The sequence below is a fragment of the Arachis stenosperma genome, chromosome 4, assembly GCF_014773155.1.
Source record: "Arachis stenosperma cultivar V10309 chromosome 4, arast.V10309.gnm1.PFL2, whole genome shotgun sequence".
Taxonomy (NCBI): Eukaryota; Viridiplantae; Streptophyta; class Magnoliopsida; order Fabales; family Fabaceae; genus Arachis; species Arachis stenosperma.
The window spans coordinates 64,497,499-64,511,759 of NC_080380.1; the positions used below are offsets into that span (position 1 = coordinate 64,497,499).

General features: G+C 40.1%; 1 non-coding gene across 1 annotated transcript; it reads right to left on the bottom strand.

Annotated features, from left to right (window-relative positions):
* Positions 1 to 13,419: 13,419 nt before the first annotated feature.
* On the bottom strand, positions 13,420 to 13,523 carry LOC130978540 (small nucleolar RNA R71). Its single transcript, XR_009086165.1, has one exon. It is a non-coding gene; the product is annotated as a small nucleolar RNA R71 (small nucleolar RNA).
* Positions 13,524 to 14,261: the final 738 nt, after the last annotated feature.

Sequence of the window (14,261 nt, forward strand, 5' to 3'; positions counted from 1 at the left end):
ACAATTGAGATCACGCCAATTGGGCTTCTGTAGCTCCAGAAAATTCACTTCGAGTGCAGGGAGGTCAGAATCCAACAGCATCTTCAGTCCTTTTTCAGCCTCTGAATCAGATTTTTGCTCAGGTCCCTCAATTTTAGCCAGAAAATACCTGAAATCATAGAAAAACACACAAACTCATAGTTAAGTCCAGAAATGTGATTTTTGCATAAAAAATAATAAAAATATACTAAAAACTACCTAAAAACAATGCTAAAAAGCGTATAAATTATCCGCTCATCAACAAGCTTGAAAATCTTAACGGAAAGCCGGGAGACACCCCACCTTGGTGACATTTTTCTAACTCTATCTCTTGTTTATAACTTTTGAATTACTTATTTTCTTGTGATATAATGATTAGTGTAGGTTGGGTTTAATAACTTTGAGTTAAAGATGTTAGAATTCCTTGTGGACTGTGATTGTATGCTTGTGTGAATAATTTGGGCTTGGTATGTTGATTTGCCAAGGTTAAGAACCTTAGTTTTATGGAGAAAAAATTTTTTTGAAACAGGGCATTTGTGCGTCCGCACCGCCTTGTGCGTGCGTACGAAACTATGTTTTTCGCCATCTCTGCGGGCGCACAAGCCTGTGCGTCCGCACACGCTTTGACATGCCCTCTGGTGGTAGCGCCAGCACAGCCTGTGCATGCACACTGCTCCTTTTCTCTGCTCTATGCATGTGCACAGCTGCATGCGTACGCACACGTTCCCTTTCATGCCTTGTTTGTGCCGTCGCACAGACGTGTGCATCCGCACCCCGCTTGTAAGCCCCTCTGGTGGGAGCGAGGGAACGGCTTGTGCGAGCGCACACCTTCCCATGTCTTATCGTCTGTGCGTGCGCACGGACCTGTGTGCACACGCACATGTGCTTTTGTCCACAAATTAAAAAAAAGAGAGAAGAAGAGAGAGTCCTTTTGTGCATTCGCACCTTTTGGTGCGCTCGCACACCCTTTCGCAACCTCTCTGGTTGCGGCGATCGCACGCTGTGTGCGTTCGCACCTTTCTAAGTTGTCGCTGCTGTGCGTCTGCAAGGGCCCATGTGCGTCCGCATAGGTTGCGAACTGGGCGTTAATAGGGTGAGCTGCCCTATTGAGGGGCAGCATTTTTTTCTTTTCCTTTCTTCTTCTTGCTCTCTCTCTCCCTCTCCTCCGCTTAGTTTTGTCGGTCAGTTGCCACCGCCGCCGCCGCCGTCAGCTGCCAGCCACCACCACCATATCTCTACTTTTCTCTTATTTCCCTTCTCTCTTCTTTCCTTCTTCTCTTTTCTTCTCTTCCCTCTATTCACCTTCGGTGAATTTTCTCTTCCGGTCAAACCAACGGTCGTAATTTCGCAATGGCTATAAGAAGTGCCATTGTTCTCGCCTAGTTCTTGTTCTACTTAACCTTCATACCAAAGGTTCCTTTTTCTTTTTTTCTTTCTATTTCCCAATTTTTTTCAATATTGTTGCATTTGCTTTCATTTCTTTTATGTTGTTTGGATTAAATTTGTTTCTTTCTTCTTATTATTTTCTTGTATTGCAAAGTGTTATTTCTTGATTATTGGGTTGCTAGTTATCAATTTTGAGTTTAATTGTGATGGGTTTGCACATTGCATACCAGATGTTTGATGAAATGCCTCGATGAACATCTTGTTTGATTCATATGGCTTCGCCATCATATGTTTTCAATTCATATTTTGTGGGGCATTATGTATGAATTATGCAACTTCATTTGTGAATTTTGATATTGATGAATTTGTGTCACCAATGCATTTCCATGCTCACATGCTTTGAGTTCAACCACCCATGTTTGCCAAGAAGTTGTGTATTTTGTCAATGGGTGAGCATAAGTAGCAATTGCATTGTGTTGATAGAATCTAAGTTCAGTGTTCATCTTGGAATCTAAATTGCGTAATCCTTTTGCAAATGTTCAATTTTTAATGATGTCTTGATCAAACATCTTTTGGCCTCAAATCAAAGAACATTGTATATGTGATTACCATTTGTCGATGTTGAACAATTGAACTTTCTCGTTTGGTGCTTGCTTAGAGTTGCTTGCATGTCTATATTTCACTTTCTTGCAACATGAGCCCTTAGTCGTGAAGCTTTGAGCCTTTTCTGAATTGGGAGTGTGATCACCGTTGTGTGCGGCCAGTGTGTATGTTCCAACCGCGCACAGCATTGGAATATATACACCGTTATTCTTGTGAATCACACTATCTTCAAGCTTCCAATTAAGAATTTAGTTTTCTTGACTTTATTAAGTGTTTCTTCCTGGTGCTAAATTTGTTGTTGTCCTGTGGTGCACGAAATTGTAAATCACACTTTTCACAACTCGTACCCCTAACCAGCAAGTGCACTGGGTCGTCCAAATAATACCTTACGTGAGTAAGGGTCGAATCCCACGGAGATTGTTGGCTTGAAGCAAGCTATGGTTATCTTGTAACTCTTAGTCAGGATAATAATAATTCTCAGTTTTGATTGGTAGTAAATAAAAAGCATGGATTAAATAATACTTGTTATGCAGTAATGGAGAATATGTTGGAGTTTTGGAGATGCTTTGTCTTCTGAATCTCTGCTTTCCCCCTGTCTTCTTCTTCATGCACGCGAGGTTCCTCCTATGGCAAGCTGTGTGTTGGTGGATCACCGTTGTCAATGGCTACCATCCGTCCTCTCAGTGAAAATGGTCTAGGTGCGCTGTCACCGCACGGCTAATCATCTGTCGGTTCTCACTCATGCTGGAATAGGATCCGTTGATCCTTTTGTGTCTGTCATTACGCCGAACCCTTGTGAGTTTGAAGCTTGTCACAGTTATTCAATCCCTGAATCCTACTCGGAATACCATAGATAAGGTTTAGACTTTTCGGATTCTCAAGAATGCTGCCAATGGATTCTAGCTTATACCACGAAGACTCTGATTAAGGAATCCAAGAGATACTCATCCAATATAATGTAGAACAGAGGTGGTTGTCAGGCACGTATTCATAGGTTGAGAATGGTGATGAGTGTCATGGATCATCACATTCATCATATTGAAGTGCGAATAAATATCTTAGATAGAAACAAGCGTGTTTGAATGAAAAACAGAAATAATTGCATTAATTCATCGAGACACAGCAGAGCTCCTCACCCACAACAATGGAGTTTAGAGACTCATGCCGTCAAAAATACAAAGTTCAGATCTAAAATGTCATGAGGTACAGAATAAATCTCTAAAAGTTGTTTAAATACTAAACTAGTAACCTAGGTTTACAGAAAATGAGTAAACTAAGATAGATGGTGCAGAAATATACTTCCGGGGCCCACTTGGTGTGTGCTAGGGCTAAGAATTGAGCTTTTCATGTGCCTGGGCTGTTTCTGGAGTTAAACGCCAGGTTGTAACCTGTTTTGGGCGTTTAACTCCAACTTGTAACCTGTTTCTAGCGTTTAACGCCAGAATGAAACATTGAACTGGCGTTAAATGCCAGTTTACGTCGTTTATCTTCGAGCAAAGTATATAGTATTATATATTGGTGGAAAGCCCTGGATGTCTAATTTCCAACGAAATTGAGAGTGCACCAATTGGGCTCTTGTAGCTCCAGAAAATCCATTTCGAGTGCAGAGAGGTCAGAATCCAACAGCATCAGCAGTCCTTTTTCAGCCTGAATCAGATTTTTGCTCAAATCTCTCAATTTCAACCAGAAAATACCTGAAATCATAGAAAAACACACAAACTCATAGTGAAGTCCAGAAATATGAATTTTTCATGAAAACTAATAAAAACATACTAAAAAGTAGCTAGAACCTACTAAAAACTACCTAAAAACAATGCCAAAAAGCGTATAAATTATCCGCTCATCACAGGACCAAACTTAAATTGTTGCTTGTCCCCAAGCAACTGAAAATCAAATAGGATAAAAAGGAGAGAATATACTATAAATTCCAAAATATCAATAAAGCTTAGTTCTAATTAGATGAACGGGACTAATAGCTTTTTGCTTCTGAACAGTTTTGGCATCTCACTTTAACCTTTGAAGTTTAGAATGATTGGCATCTATAGGAACTTAGAATTCAGATAGTGTTATTGATTCTCCTAGTTTAGTATGTTGATTCTTGAACACAGCTACTTTATGAGTCTTGGCCGTGGCCCTAAGCACTTTGTTTTCCAGTATTACCACCGGATACATAAATACCACAGACACATAACTGGGTGAACCAATTAGAAGTGTCTAGAGTTCTTAAGCACACTCTTTTGCTTTGGATCACGACTTTAACCACTCAGTCTCAAGCTTTTCACTTGGACCTGCATGCCTGGTGGACGAAATTGTGATCAACAACAATGGCTCTTTGGCATGTGCACAAAAACATTATCTCAGCACTTTCTTTCCACAATCTCGTTCAACTAACCAGCAAGTGTACTGGGTCATCCAAGTAATACCTTACGTGAGTAAGGGTCAATCCCACAGAGATTGTTGGTATGAAGCAAGCTATGGTTACCTTGTAAATCTCAGTTAGGCAGATCAAATTGGTTTATGGGTTTTCGAATAATTAATAATAAATAGAAAATAAAAAGGGATAGAAATACTTATGTAAATCAATAGTGGGAGTTTCAGATAGGTGTGCGGAGATGCTGGAATCCTTTCGAATCTCTACTTTCTTATTGCTTTCATCCAATCCTTCTTACTCCTTTCCATGGCAAGCTGTATGTAGGGCATCACTGTTGTCAATGGCTACATCCCATCCTCTGAGTGAAAACATTCCTATGCTCTGTCACAGCACGGCTAATCATCTGTCGGTTCTCAATCAGGTTGGAATAGAATCCCTTGATTCTTTTGCGTTTGTCATCACGCCCAGCCTTCAGGAGTTTGAAGCTCGTCACAGTCATTCAATCCCAGAATCCTACTCGGAATACCATAGACAAGGTTTAGACTTTCCGGATCCTCATGAATGCCGCCATCTATCTAACTTATACCACGAAGATTCTGTTGGGGAATCTAAGAGATATGCGCCCGGCCTAAAGTAGAACGGAAGTGGTTATCAATCACGCGCGTTCATAGGTGAGAATGATGATGAGTGTCACGGATCATCACATTCATCAAAGTGTTGTGCAACGTATATCTTGGAATAAGAATAAAAGAGAATTGAATAGAAAGTAATAATAATTGTATTGAAACTTGAGGTACAGCAGAGCTCCACACCCTTAATCTATGGTGTGCAAAAACTCCACCGTTGAAAATACATAAGTGAAAGGTTCAGGCATGGCCGAATGGCCAGTCCCCTGAATGATCAAGAGACCGAATAATCAAAGGCTAAACAATCAAAAGATTAAACTATCAAAAGATGTCTAATACAATAGTAAATCGTCCTATTTATACTAGACTAGCTACTAGGGTTTACATGAGTAAGTAATTGATGCATAAATCCACATCCGGGGCCCACTTGGTGTATGCTTGGGCTGAGCTTGATCTATCCACGAGCTGAGGCTTTTCTTGGAGTTGAACTCCAAGTTATAACGTGTTTTGGGCGTTCAACTCCGGATCATGACGTGTTTCTGGCGTTTAACTCCAGACAGCAGCATGAACTTGGCATTCAACGCCAAGTTACGTCGTCAATTTCCGAATAAAGTATGGACTATTATATATTGCTGGAAAGCTCTGGATGTCTACTTTCTAAAGCCGTTGAGAGCACGGCATTTGGAGTTCAGTAGCTCCAGAAAATCCATTTCGAGTGCAGGGAGGTCAGATTCCAACAACATCAGCAGTCCTTTTTGTCAGCCTTTTTCAGAGTTTTGCTCAAGTCCCTCAATTTCAGCCAGAAATTACCTGAAATCATAGAAAAACACACAAACTCATAGTAAAGCCCAGAAATGTGAATTTAACATAAAAACTAATGAAAACATCCCTAAAAATAGCTTGAACTTACTAAGAATTACCTAAAACCAATGCCAAAAAGCGTATAAATTATCTGCTCATCACAACACCAAACTTAAATTGTTGCTTGTCCCCAAGCAACTGAAAATCAAATAGGATAAAAAGAAGAGAATATACTATAAATTCCAAAATATCAATGAATATTAATTATAATTAGATGAGCGGGACTTGTAGCTTTTTGCTTCTGAACAGTTTTGGCATCTCACTTTTTCCTTTGAAGTTCAGAATGATTGGCTTCTCTAGGAACTTAGAATTTTGGATAGTGTTATTGACTTTCCTAGTTAAGCATGTTGATTCTTGAACACAGCTACTTATGAGTCTTGGCCGTGGCCCTAAGCATTTTGTTTTCCAGTATTACCACTGGATACATAAATGCCACAGACACATAACTGGGTGAACCTTTTCAGATTGTGACTCAGCTTTGCTAGAGTCCCCAGTTAGTGGTGTCCAGAGCTCTTAAGCACACTCTTTTGCTTTGGATCACGACTTTAACCACTTAGTCTCAAGCTTTTCACTTGGACCTTCATGACACAAGCACATGGTTAGGGACAGCTTGATTTAGCCGCTTAGGCCTGGATTTTATTTCCTTGGGCCCTCATATCCATTGATGCTCAAAGCCTTGGATCCTTTTTACCCTTGCCTTTTGGTTTTAAGGGCTATTGGCTTTTTCTGCTTGCTTTTTCTTTTTCTTTCTATTTTTTTCGCCATTTTTTTTCCGCAAGCTTTCTTTTTCACTGCTTTTTCTTGCTTCAAGAATCAATTTCATGATTTTTCAGATCATCAATAACATTTCTCTTTGTTCATCATTCTTTCAAGAGCCAACAGTTTTAACATTCATAAACAATAATATCAAAAATATGCACTGTTCAAGCATTCATTCAGAAAACAAAAAGTATTGTCACCACATCAATATAATTAAACTAAATTCAAGGATAAATTCGAAAGTCATGTACTTCTTGTTCTTTTGAATTAAAACATATTTCATTTAAGAGAGGTGAAGGATTAATGAATTTTATTCATAGCTTTAAGACATGGTTACTACATACTAATGATCATGAAGTAGAGACACAAAATATAGATAAACATAACATAGAAATCGAAAAACAGAAAGAAATAAGAACAAGGAATGAATCCACCTTAGTGGCGTCTTCTTCTTGAAGGACCAATGATGTTCTTAAGCTCTTCTATGTCCCTTCCTTGCCTTTGTTGCTCCTCCCTCTTCTTGGTGATGGGCTTATCCTCTTCAATGGGGATGTCTCCTTCTATGATAACTCCAGCTGAGTAACATAGGTGGCAAATAAGGTGAGGAAAAGCTAGCCTTGCCATGGTGGAGGGCTTTTCGGCTATTTTGTAGAATTAATTGGAGATGACCTCATGAACTTCTACTTCCTCTCCAATCATGATGCTATGAATCATGATGGCCCAATCCACAGTAACTTCAGATCGGTTGCTAGTGGAAATGATGGAGCATTGAATGAACTCCAACCATCCTCTAGCCACAGGCTTGAGGTCCAGTCTTCTTAGTTGAACTGGCTTGCCTTTAGAGTCTCTCTTCCATTGAGCTCCTTCCACACATATGTCCATAAGGACTTGGTCCAACCTTTGATTAAAGTTGACCCTTCTAGTGTAGGGGCATTCATCTCCTTGCATCATGGGCAAGTGGAATGCCAACGTCACATTCTCCGGACTAAAATCTAAGTATTTCCCCCGAACCATTGTGAGATAGTTCTTTGGACTCGGGTTCATACTTTGATCATGGTTCCTAGTGATCCATGCATTGGCATAGAATTCTTGAACCATTAAGATTCCGACTTGTTGCATGGGGTTGGTTAGGACTTCCCAACCTCTTCTTCGGATTTCATGTCGGATCTCCGGATACTCATTTTTCTTGAGCTTGAAAGGGACCTCAGGGATCACCTTCTTCTTTGCCACAACATCATAGAAGTGGTCTTGATGGCTCTTGGAGATGAATCTTTCCATCTCCCAAGACTCGGAGGTGGAAGCTTTTGTCTTCCCTTTTCCTTTTCTAGAGGATTCTCCAGTCTTAGGTGCCATTGATGGTAATGGAAAAACAAAAAGCTTATGCTTTTACCACACCAAACTTAAAATATTGCTCGCCCTCGAGCAAGAGAAGAAAGAAGAGAAGAAGAAGAAGAGATTATGGAGGAGAAGGGGAAGTGTAGGTTCGGTCAAGGTATGGAAGAGGGGGTTGTGTTGTGTGAAAATGAAGTAGAATAGAAGGGTATATATAGGGAGAGGGGAGAGTATATGTTCGGCCATTTAGGGTGGGGATGGGTGGGAAAATGGTTTTGAATTTTTGAAAATGGGTGGGGTTTATGGGGAAGAGTGGATGGATGTGAGTGGTGAAGGGGGTAATTGGGAAGAGAGATTGAGGTGATTGGTGAAGGGTGTTGGGAAGTGTGACATGGGGAAGAGTAATCACAAAAATAGGATTAGGAGGTAAGGTGGGAATATAGTAGGTGGGGATCCTATGGGGTCCACAGATCCTGAGGTGATCCTGTGGGGTCCACAGATCCTGAGGTGTCAAGGAATTCTATCCCTGCACCAAATAGGCATGTAAATTGCCTTTGCACACCATTGTGGCATTTAAACGCCGTGTGGTGCACATTTTGGGTGTTCAACGCCCATGTAAAGCATGTTTCTGGCGTTGAACGCCAGTTTCATGCTTGTTATTGGCGTTCAGCGCCAGCTTTTCTTCTCTAGGCACATTCCTGGCGTTCAGCGCCAGAATGTTGCTTGTTTCTGGCGTTCAGCGCCAGAATAATGCTCTGTTCTGGCGTTGAACGCCGGCCAGATGCATCTTACTGGCGTTGAACGCCAGCCTGTGCTTCCTCCAGGGTATGATTTTTTTCTTCTACTGTTTTTGATTCTGTTTTTGATTTTTATATTTTTTTCGTGACTCCACATGATCATGTACCTAATAAAACACAAAATAACAATAATATAGAATAAAATAAAAATTAGATAAATCAAATTGGGTTGCCTCCCAACAAGCGCTTCTTTAATGTCAATAGCTTGACAGTGGCTCTCATGGAGCCACAAAGGTGATCAGGTCAATGTTGTATAGTCCCAACACCAAACTTAGAGTTTGGTTGTGGCCTCCCAACACCAAACTTAGAGTTTGACTGTGGGGGTTCTTCTTGACTCTGAACTGAGAGAAGCTCTTCATGCTTACTCTCTTTTGTCACAGAGGGATGGCCATGTGCCTTAAACACAAGGTAGTCCCCATTCAATTGAAGGACTAATTCTCCTCTGTTGACATCTATCACAGCTCCTGCTGTGGCTAGGAAAGGTCTTCCAAGGATGATGCAATCATCCTTTTCCTTCCTAGTGTCTAAGATTATGAAATCAGCAGGGATGTAAAGGCCTTCAACCTTTACTAACACGTCCTCTACTATTCCATAAGCTTGTCTCAATGACTTGTCTGCCAATTGTAATGAGAATAAGGCAGGTTGTACCTCAATGATCCCTAGCTTCTCCATTACAGAGAGTGGCATAAGATTTATCCCTGACCCCAGATCACACAGAGCTTTTGCAAAGGTCATGGTGCCTATGGTACAAGGTATTAAGAACTTGCCAGGATCTTGTTTCTTTTGAGGTAAAATTTGCTGAATCCAGGTATCTAGTTCACTAATGAGCAAGGGAGGTTCACTTTCCCAAGTCTCATTACCAAACAACTTGGCATTCAACTTCATGATAGCTCCTAAATATTGAGCAACTTGCTCTCCAGTCACATCTTCATCCTCTTCAGAGGAAGAATAGTCTTCAGAGCTCATGAATGGCAGAAGGAGATTTAATGAAGTCTCTATGGTCTCTATATGAGCCTCAGATTCTGATGAGCGGATAATTTGTACGCTTTTTGGCATTGTTTTTAGTATATTTTTAGTAGGATTTAGTTAGTTTTTAGTATATTTTTATTAGTTTTTAGTTAAAATTTACTTTTCTGGACTTTACTTTGAGTTTGTGTGTTTTTCTGTGATTTCAGGTATTTTCTGGCTGAAATTGAGGGACCTGAGCAAAAATCTGATTCAGAGACTGAAAAGGACTGCAGATGCTGTTGGATTCTGACCTCCCTGAACTCGAAGTGGATTTTCTGGAGCTACAAAAGCCCAATTGGCGCGCTCTCAACGGCGTTAGAAAGTAGACATCCTGGGCTTTCCAGCAATATATGATAGTCCATACTTTGCCCAAGATTTGATGGCCCAAACCGGCGTTCAAAGTCACCTTCAGAAATTCCAGCGTTAAACGCCGGAACTGGCACCAAAATGGGAGTTAAATGCCCAAACTGGCATAAAAGCTGGCGTTTAACTCCAAGAAGAGTCACTACACGAAAATGCTTCAATGCTCAGCCCAAGCACACACCAAGTGGGCCCGGAAGTGGATTTTTATGTCATTTACTCATCTTTGTACACCCTAGGCTACTAGTTCTCTATATATAGGACCTTTTACTATTGTATTTAGCATCTTCGGACATCTAGTTCTTAGATCAGATCTTGGTTCTTCTGGTTCCCTCTCTGGGGCCGAAGCCAATGATCACTTTTGTTCTTATGTATTTTCAACGGTGGAGTTTCTACACACCATAGATTAAGGTGTGGAGCTCTGCTGTACCTCGAGTATTAATGCAATTACTATTGTTCTTCTATTCAATTCAGCTTGTTCTTTGTCCAAGATATTCATTTGCACTCAAGAACTTGATGAATGTGATGATTATGTGACGCTCATCATCATTCTCACTTATGAACAAGTGATTGACAACCACTCTGTTCTATAAGCAAACAAGGCTCTAATGTTTATCTCTTGGGTTCTTTAACCGGAATCTTCGTGGTATAGGCAAGAACTGATGGCGGCATTCAAGAGAATCCGGAAGGTCTAACCTTGTCTGTGGTATTCTGAGTAGGATTCAATGATTGAATGACTGTGACGTGCTTCAAACTCCTGAAGGCGGGGCGTTAGTGACAGACGCAAAAGAATCACTGGATTCTATTCTGGCCTGATTGAGAACCGACAGATGGATAGCCGTGCCATGACAAGGTGCGTTGAACATTTCCAATGAGAGGATGGGAGGTAGCCACTGACAACGGTGAAACCCTTGCATAAGCTTGCCATGGAAAGGAGTAAGAAGGATTGGATGAAGACAGTAGGAAAGCAGAGAGATGGAAGGGACAAGCATCTTCATACGCTTATCTGAAGCTCTCACCAATGATATACATAAGTATCTCTATCTTTATCTTTATGTCTTATTCATCATCTATACCCATTTGAGTCTGCCTGACTAAGATTTACAAGGTGACCATAGCTTGCTTCATACCAACAATCTCCGTGGGATCGACCCTTACTCGCGTAAGGTTTATTACTTGGACGACCCAGTGCACTTGCTGGTTAGTTGTGCAAAGTTGTGTTTATGCCATGGTATTGAGCACCAAGTTTTTGGGGCCATTACTAGGGATTATTTGAGTTGTGAAAAGTAGTGATCACAATTTCGCACACCAAGTTTTTGGCGCCGTTGCCGGGGATTGTTCGAGTATGGACAACTGACGGTTCATCTTGTTGCTTAGATTAGGTATTTTTCAGAGTTCTTAAGAATGAATTCTAGTGTTTCATGATGATCTGTTGAAATCTAGCTGGCTGAGAAGCCATGTCTAATCTTATTGGACCGAGGTTTCAACTTATCATCACAAGAGCTTGTTGATTTCTATCAAACTTGCTATTGGAGCAATGATCTGCTGAGGCTTGGCTGGCCATTGGCCATGTCTAGTGTTTTGGACCGAAGCTTTCTTTGAAAGCTTGGCTGGCTGTGAAGCCATGTCTAATTCCTGGACCGGAGTCTTAGACTAGCATTGCAATGATTCCTGGAATTCAAAATAAAGAATTCTGAAACCTTTATTTTCTATTTTCATACAATTTTCGAAAAAAAAAGCAAAAAAAAAAAGTTACAAAATCATAAAAACCAAAAATATTTTATGTTTCTTGTTTGAGTCTAGTGTCTAATCTTAAGTTTGGTGTCTTGCATGCATTGTTTATTTGATCTTGGTTCTATTTTCAAGTCAATAGTACAGGGAACTGAAGATTCAGAACATGCAGCAGAGGAATTACACAAGAAAACTGGGCGTTCAAAACGCCCAGTGAAGAAGGACAGACTGGCGTTTAAACGCAAGCCAGGGTGCCTGGTTGGGCGTTTAACGCCCAAAAAGGTAGTGCATTGGGCGTTAAACGCCAGAATGTGCACCATTCTGGGCGTTTAACGCCAGGATGGCACAAGGGGGAGAATTTTGTTTTCAAATCTATTTTTTTTTCAAGTTTTCAAAGTTTTTCAAAATCAAATCTTTTTCAAATCAAATCTTTTCAATCAAATGTTTTCAAAATCAATTTCTTTTCTTTTTCAAAGATACTTGCTAACAATTAATGATTTGATTGAACATTTCAAGTATGTTGCCTTTTCTGTTGAGAGAAGTTTAATGTTTGAATCATATCTTTTCTTGTTAGGCAAGTCATTAATTTTTAAAATCAAATTTTTTTTAAAATTGTTTTCAAATCATATCTTTTCAATCATATCTCTTTAAAACCACAACTTTTCAATCATATCTTTTTAATCACATCTTTTTTAAAATAGTTTTCAATCATATCTTTTTAACTTCTAATTTCAAAATCTTTTTCAAAAATTACTTGATTTCTTTCCCACTCTTGGTTTTCGAAAATCAATTAAAGCTTTTCAAAATGTTTTTAAAAACTTTTTAACTTAATTTTCGAAAAATATCTTCCCCTCTTTACACATCCTTCTATTTATGGAGTACCACTCCTCTTCAATGCACAATTCGAACTCTATCTCACTAAGTTCGAATTCTCTACTTCTTCTTTCTATTTCTCTTTTCCTCTGACACCTCAAGGAATCTCTATATTGTGACATAGAGGATTCCACATTTTTCTTGTTCTCTTCTCATTCATATGAGCAGGAACAAAGACAAAGGCATTCTTGTTGAAGCTGACCCTGAACCTGAAAGGACCTTGAAGCGAAAGCTAAGAGAAGCTAAGGCACAATTCTCTGTAGAGGACCTAACCGAATTCTTCAAAGAAGAAGAACCCATGGCAGCCGAAAACAACAACAATGCAAGGAAGGTGCTGGGTGACTTTACTGCACCTACTCCCGACTTCTATGGGAGAAGCATCTCTATCCCTGCCATTGGAGCAAACAACTTTGAGCTTAAGACTCAATTAGTTTCTCTAATGCAACAGAATTGCAAGTTCCATGGACTTCCATTGGAAGATCCTCATCAGTTCTTAGCTGAATTCTTGCAAATCTGTGACACTGTCAAGACTAATGGGGTTGACCCTGAGGTCTACAGACTTATGCTATTCCCTTTTGCTGTAAGAGACAGAGCTAGAGTATGGTTGGACTTACAACCTAAAGAAAGCTTGGACTCATGGGAAAAGCTAGTCAATGCCTTCTTGGCAAAGTTCTTTTCACCTCAAAAATTGAGTAAGCTTAGAGTGGAAGTCCAAACCTTCAGACAGAAGGATGGTGAATCCCTCTATGAAGCTTGGGAAAGATACAAACAATTAATCAGAAAATGTCCTTCTGACATACTTTCTGAATGGAGCATCATAGGTATTTTCTATGATGGTCTCTCTGAACTATCCAAGATGTCTTTGGATAGCTCTGCTGGAGGATCTCTTCATCTGAAGAAGACGCCTACAGAAGCTCAAGAGCTCATTGAAATGGTTGCAAATAACCAATTCATGTACACTTCTGAAAGGAATCCTGTGAACAATGGGACAAGTCAGAAGAAAGGAGTTCTTGAGATTGATACTCTGAATGCCATATTGGCTCAGAATAAAATATTGACTCAACAAGTCAATTTGATTTCTCAAAGTCTGTCTGGAATGCAAAATGCACCAAGCAGTACTAAGGATGCTTCATCTGAAGAAGAAGCCTATGATCCTGAGAACCCTTCAATGGAAGAGGTGAATTACATGGGAGAACCCTATGGAAACACCTATAATTCTTCATGGAGAAATCACCCAAATTTCTCATGGAAGGATCAACAGAGACCTCAACAAGGTTTCAACAACAATAATGGTGGAAGAAACAGGTTTAGCAATGGCAAGCCTTTTCCATCATCTTCTCAGCAACAGACAGAGAATTCTAAGCAGAACCCCTTTGACTTAGCAACCATGGTCTCTGATCTAATCAAAACCACTCAAAGTTTCATGACTGAAACAAGGTCCTCTATTAGGAACCTGGAGGCACAAGTGGGTCAGCTGAGCAAGAAAATTACTGAACTCCCTCCTAGTACTCTTCCAAGCAATACAGAAGAAAATCC